Raw genomic sequence first — 7,543 nt, 5'->3', positions numbered from 1 at the left:
CTTGGAATCTGATTTAATTTTCTACGCCTCTGAAGTAACAAAGTTCGGAAAGTTTGGCAATGATGTCATTCCTTTCATCGTTCCTTCAGTGTAGTTTCTGTTAGTGTGTTCTTGTAGTCTCTTGGAAAAACAGATCCAATTGCGATCTCATGTTGTGAAACAAGCCTGCTCAGCAGATCTGAGCAGTTTGTGAGTCTTATTTAATTCCTTTAGTACACAAGCATTGAGCCACTATCTTGGGCCCCAGTGTGACATGAAGTCCTGCTTTTGTGGCCCTACATCAGGAGGCTGGTTATCTGTGCTGAAAGTAGAAAGACTGTGCAAATTTTATGAGGAACACAAGGATTTTCTCCCACTCTGTAGCAGCCACCATAGGTGTGTTAGGTAAAGAAACTCTTAAAGGAACGCTTACACCCTCAGTCACTTAGTAATTAGCATACCTGGCATGTTGTTCTGCATAGCTAGAGAAGCTAGCACATTGTACCATGCTGCTCTTCAGAATGATCTTGTCCAAGTATTCTTAATCTGAAATAAAAAGTAGTCAGGATTGATTCTCAGATGCCACATACAGCTACAGTAACAGCTGTTTACTAGACACACATCTAATATATTGTATGGAAAAAGTGTAAGATACAAAATCTTCAGGCACAGGTAATTTTCTATCATTCTACTGCTTGTGATCTACTGCTTCCAAAGAATTTTTATTTACTATTAGAAATGGCAGTGTATAATGGTAACTTCTCCATTAAATGAAGCAAGCGTTTTCACTGGCAGAAATTGCTAGCATCATTTTCTTAGTTAAAAATCTAAATATTTACAGATTCTAATAGAATGTACGGCTAATAGACTCTTCAAAATCATCCCTTCTCATATCATTCTTACATTTGACTGGTGAGCCTAATAACATGATCTGGGTTTAGACATTCTTATTTCTAGTGTTCTAGTGTCAAGTCAGACTAAAAAGTCCTTTTAGCCAAGTATCTTGCCTCTGATGGCAGCCAAAAGCAGGTGCTTAGGAAGACTATAAGAACAAGCCACACATATCCTCTGGCATTTAGCCAATTACAGCTGAGGAGGTTACTGAGCCAGGTATGGTTCCTTGAACTCATGTAAACTTTTAGCACTGCACCATTGATAAATGCTGTGTGAAGAACCACTTCCTTTTGTTTGTTTGCTTGTCTCCTGTTAGCTTCATCCGGCTCCCCACAGTTCATATATTGGAAGAAATACTGAATAGTTGATCCCTATTCATCCTTTCCATAGTCCATATTTGACTAAACCCTACATCTGTCAGTCATTTATTTCCAGATTGAAAAGTTCTTGCATATATGATCAACTCCTACAGAGAAACCATTCCACACTTTTCATCATCCCTGTTGCCTTCTCTCTTTGTTCAGTTCTTTTCTGTTCTCTTTGAAGTAGAGGAACAGACTAGTTCAGAAGTTTAAGAGTTCAATTAAACTGTAGTGTGCTGCAGGGGGAGAATGAAAGAAACCAAGTTACATGGAGGTCTAAGATCCCTCATCTCAAGTCTGTTTGTTTCACCCTGCCACAGTCTAAAAAGGAGGAGAGGTTGGCTGTCTGTACTTAAACTACTGTCAAAAATGTCCTTATGTTTTTAAAAAATTGGGGATTAGTTTACATTCAAACCACAAAAATAATTAGCTTTTTTTTCCTCAATGCCAGTCTGTGCTCTAGCATTTAGAAGACTTTGTTCCAAAGGTCACTGTGTGATTCTTCCTTCATTTACTCCAGATGCTCCACAGTCACAGAAATCCTCAGGTGATGCAATTACCTTGTAATCCTTAAACCATAGATTGTCCTCTGTCTAGTAGAGTTTTGTATCTGTTTGCTTTGTGTCCTATTCTGTGCTTAAACCATTAGAAGTCAAGTATCATTTAAATATGCCATTATCTGTTATTGTACGAAAGGGAGTTTTAATTGCGTATGTTACTTTTCTTGGTAGCTTTGTGTCTTATTATGCCTATCTGTGAAGGAAGTATTTAGTCCCCAACGGTATTGAATCATATATCTTTAATATCTGTTCTTCCCTTATGCAGTGAATGTGTGACTACTTTTTTCATGATTGCTGTTTTCCTGTCTCTTGAGTTGCTACATATTAACCACATTGTGTGGTATCCAACCACAGTATTACTGAAACTATTGCTATAGCTCTGCTGCCTTTGTTCCCCTCTGTATTAGCTGGATGTACTTCATCTTGGCATAGCAATACATTTGCTATGTGCAGTATATCCTGATACAGAGTGCTGGGTTTTGGCACATTTTGAGGTCTGTTGCTGACTGAAAAGCAGACTGCATAGTAGGGAAAACATGGCTAGGGCTCTTGATAGACACTGCTGCTGAGCATCAGTTGATCAAATTATTAGGTGTGTCCCCCTCCTGAAAAATCACAGAGCCAGTCACAAACTTTACCCAAGTTCTACTTCTCTGATTCAAGTTTTGAACAATGTTAGGCTGAACTTAACAGTTTAGGAGGTTTGCTAGGTTTTTGTTTATCATCATGTAATACTGTCTTCTATACGAGGTTATACAGATATCAAGAAGACAGCTCTAAAGCATGTAAAAAATTAATTTAAATAGACATTTAAACAGAACTTCAATTTTGAAAACTGTTATCCTTTCAATTTTATCTGAGAAGTCATCTTCTGTAAGCACAACAGAAAAAAATCAGTACTGTCTAGCAGCTTGCCAAAATGAGGAAACATCCAGCAAAATAGAGTAAGATAAAATTTTTGAGAGAATTGTTTTCTCCAGCTAATCAAGGCACCTTTGCCACCCACAAAAACAGGACTGTTCTCACAAGTTATGGTAGGATGAGGTCCAAGCAGAAGAGTTGAAATTGCCTCATAATGTTATATCCTTTAACAGGAAACCATGAGACCAGTTCATCTGCCACATGAAAGCTCGTACATTTCTTGCTTTCAGCAGAAAATTTGTTTTTATGTCACATGTTAGCAGTACCCATTTTCTACCAGTTCTTTGGCTTGTAATCTGAGGAGCTTCACTTCCTGCTGCCAAACCCTGATAGCCAAATGATTTTCACCATACCGTGAAGAAACTCCTAAGAGTGTTATTCTAATAACTTATTGGCAATGTAGCATGGTAGCAATATTTGAAGCATCTCAAGCTGTTTATAGCACATTAATGAAAAGAAAAAGTTATTCCACTAAATCCATTTTGTTAAAGTACTATGTTCAGACAGTCTTTGGCAAGCTTCCCCTTTCTAACATGTCCACAAATGTCTCTAAAGTATCATTTTGCAGTGTAAAACATGACAGGCAAGTTCACTGCCCCCTATTTAAAATGCCCTTCACTCAGTGTTAATCCCAGAAATGGGTTATATGAAATGGTGGAATTTTATTAAATTGTCATTTTGTATTCTCCTTGTATTATATTTGCCCAATAGAACTACCAGAGTAACTGTCCTGATCTAAGCTTGATTCTAGCTATGATTTGAACAAAAGAATAATGACCTTCAAAAGTCCCTTCCAGCCTTAATTTTCCTACAATTACAGTTTTGCACTGACATGTTTGACACAGCCTGATGCAATGCTACTCATGATGCTGCTGACTAAACTATTTTCCATGATTAACCATTCCCAGCCGCCTGTGTCCCTCGGCCTAGAAGGGAACTATGTCCTTAAAGGAATCATCAAGCAATACTTTCTTAACTTAACATGCCCAAGGGATGGGATAGTGTCTATGCACAGTTTAGATGCATTTACAGGCGATCTGTCTCTTTGGAAAGTGAAATCAGCCAAGCAGCAGACCAGGCATTTATTTTTACGTGCACTTACAGTTGAAACTCAGATCTGAACAATTAATTTAGTTATTTTGGGGTTTTTTTAATGTTAAGTAAGAAACTTCAGTAAAATTTAGGTCTTTCTTATTTGGTTCTTAACTGTTGTCACTTTTCCGACTCATATCCAGTTTTTAATGTGGTAATCTAGATTTAAAGGATACAAAATAAATGGGTCGTCTATGTACATTACATCTCCACATCTAAGAAGATCGTTTGCTTTATAGATGCATCTTTTAGTGAGATTGCATACATGTTTCAGATCCAAAGAGCCATAATTGTAAAATGAAGGAAAAAAAATATCTTTACATATCCCTTAAACTCAGTTAAACTCAATTCAGTTCATTTTCTAATGCACCCACTAAAGAGGAACTCTCAGATTGTTTCTTATAGGCTGAAGTCTCTCAACAAATACGATCAGAGTCACATGTTTTTCCATTCTTTGGTATTTGAACAATTTAGCACTGAAAATGAGTGAGTGAAACCTTACCGAGACTAGACAAAGACAACATTCCCCTCAATAAATTACTAAATGACTGACATCAGTTTCAGTTCTTCTGGACACACTTTTGCTTCCAGAAATGGATTTGCTTTTGTCAGTAATCAGTTGGATCTAGTAGTAGCAGTGTTGTGTCTTTCCAGCAGTAACTTTGAGCTAGCAAATTTCCTAAGCCCTGTAACTTTCAGGAACTTCACTGACACCCTGCCCAACTGGGATACCAAACAAGGTATGGCACTGGACAAAATTGTTTATTAGACAGAAGAACAGTGGTCTCCTTGCCTTTTCATTATCTGTGGGTTAGAATCCTGAAAGGCTGCTGTTTGACTCACGCCATAGGAAAACAAGATTTCTTCTGCTTTCTTTGACAAGTATGTCACTGTGCCATGGCCACTTTGACAGTCTTGTAAGACGTTAGCCTTACAGTAACAGCTTGCTGAATTCTGTTTTTTCTCCAAATCTTCTCTTCACCTGAAAAGTATCTTGCCTGCAAATCAAAACCACCTTGTTGGCTTTCTACCTCAGAGGGCGCAGTTTCTCTACACAGCAAAAAATGTCAGGTACTATCACTCACGCAACATGCTGGGAAGTTGTTGTAATTTATGGGAACTTGTGCAAGACATAAGCTGTCCCTGAGGGTTCAACCTACTCAGTTTTCATCACAACACAGAATATATTTTCAACCCTTTTCCTCAAATAATCATCCTACAGAAAATTGTATCTCCTCTTTCCATCTTCTGTGCCACCTATTATTTTTTTTAATTCCATATTTTGCCTAGCTTCCATTTAAAAATTCTTCAGTGGTCCAACCCAGAACACCAACTCAGTAAATCTTCAGTAAAACTCCTGGTACCTTAAGTCCCAGCATTCTTGCTAAGAACTTCTTACTCCCAGATTCTAACAAAATTCTCTTTGAGCAGAAATTCTGCAATTCAGCTTCTTAGTCATTAGAGCCTCACAATTTACTATGAAGTTCTATTATATGGATGGTTTACAAGGATTAATTGATTTGCTTTAGCAAAATGTGAGCCAGAAGAGTAATATAACCTCTATTATACAGATTAAAGGTTTAAAAATAGGAGAGATGACAGCAACAAGACCTATCAACTGTGGCTATCCTACCTTGGCGAATGTCTAGGCTCTGAGGTTCTAGGTTGATATTCAGGTAAACCTGCCTTTCTGTACTCCTGCTATCCAACTGCCCTCTTCCCTTCTTTCTGGCCCTGTTCTGCACTGTAGCCAAATTTAGCCTGAAAGACACTGAGGAACCAATTTCAAATCTTGTTTACTGTCCTAATGCTAGTGAGCAGCTGCGTGGGGAACATTATGGAAGTGAATGTGAAGTGCTGATGAAGCAGGGAGAAGGGAAAGGAAGAGAAAGTATCTTGCAGCCCTGGTTCAAATGCATGTCAGCTTGTGTCCTGGGACTATGCTACTGCGCCTATATGCAAGTGCATCTGGTGTTTAACAAGTGTTGTTTAACAAGTGCGGTGACTTTTTTAGAAAGTCTGCTAACAAGTCCAACAGTGGATTAAAAAAAATTTTTTTTTGCTAAAGGTAAGAAATCAATATCCTCTTCAGGCAGTCCAGAAGTGGAACCCTCCCCTGGCTGATTTAACAAACTCAGGCTATAAACTGAACTGAATGTCTGGCATATTTACGCAATCTTCTATATTTAAAATTTGATTCTGAAGAAATATTATTACATAACCCAGTGTTGCTATTAAAAAAAAAAAAAAAGACTCTTTCAAATGCACACTCAGCTCTTAAGATAAATACATGTTTATAACTGTCTGTCCACCTTTCAGGTCAGCTGCAAAATATAAGTATTATTACAGGTCTGTCACAACTGCGCTAAAACCAGAATACATTGCAAAGTTATGACTGACTTCAGCTGGGCCTCAAACATTCTTGAGAAGGAAGGGATTAAACTTGTTTTTTTCTCCTGAGTTGAGTTTTAAGGGCTGATATTTCTTTAAAAAAAAACCCAAACAAACAATTATCTTGATTTGTAGACAGTGAAGAAAGAGCATATTGGCGTTGTATGATTTTATTTTAGTGCTGCTTTTACAAAATAAAGACATGTTTAAACAACAGCCAGGATTCCTACTGTTACAGGAAAACTTAGGAGGGTTAATCTGCTGTGTCAAGGAGCACTGGAAATCTTTGTAACATACAGATAGAAGAATTACTAGTGAGAGAAAAAAAAAATCCCAGCATCTTTAAAAATTCTGTATTCTTTAATGAAGCTTCAAACTGAACAAGTGTGCTGTTCTGAATGTGAACTTTACGGATTCTGACTACTTGTGGCAAACTAAAACACTCTAGTCTTCCAAAATTCCTTATACCTCTGTATATGTTAGTTTTTATCAATCCATAGGCTTATGGAGGTTTCTGGGTAGGACTGACTTCTTCTCACTAGTTGATTCCCTCCTGGCCTTGGGCACGACTTCAAAATTGTGCATATGAACATAACTTATTTAAAGCTGAATACTGGGCTGGTCTGTGATGATTGGGGGTTGGAAGGAAAGAAATGTCACAAATCAGTATTACAATGTTTTCCAAAGACAAAGAGAATTTTTGGGAATTCAAGAAGAGATGTCATACTGATGTCTGCAGGAAAAAATGAAATGGTCAGCAGATGCTGTCTATACACTCAGTAACAAGAAAGATGATTAAAGCAAATCACTGCAAATTGACCCACATATTATTTTTTGTATACGGGATAGTAAGCTTATTAACTTATTAAATCTTTTACCTTCTTTCTTGTCTAAGAGGCTCCTGTAAGTGTCTGTATTTCACTATTCTCATTTTCATTAAGGTTGGATTCCAGGTTTCAGGGATAATTTGTATTGCTGCAAATTCAAATGCAAAATCAGGATGGTTGGTAAAATCTTGTGAGGTGGTAAAGTTAAGATAGCACATTTCTGAAAAGGTACGAGTGATGATGATTGTGTTAACATATTTTGTACTTGGTAAATTCCTGAATGAAACACATTAACAACAGCGAAAGTGCTCACACGGGCTTCTGCCTACAGTACAGATCTGTGCCAACACTGTGTCTTCACACCTTCCTTTGAAACTTGCTGGTCTTCTATTAGTGTGATTAGCTCAGCACAATCATGTTTGGGGGTATTTGAGCCAATACAAACACTACTTAAATGGCAAGGATCAGAAGCAAACAGAGAATTCTGTTCGATCAAATAAAAGATGTTTAAGCAAAT

Source organism: Leptosomus discolor, chromosome 8 (assembly GCF_034619465.1).
Source record: "Leptosomus discolor isolate bLepDis1 chromosome 8, bLepDis1.hap2, whole genome shotgun sequence".
NCBI classification, from domain to species: Eukaryota; Metazoa; Chordata; class Aves; order Leptosomiformes; family Leptosomidae; genus Leptosomus; species Leptosomus discolor.
This window is presented reverse-complemented; position numbering follows the sequence as displayed.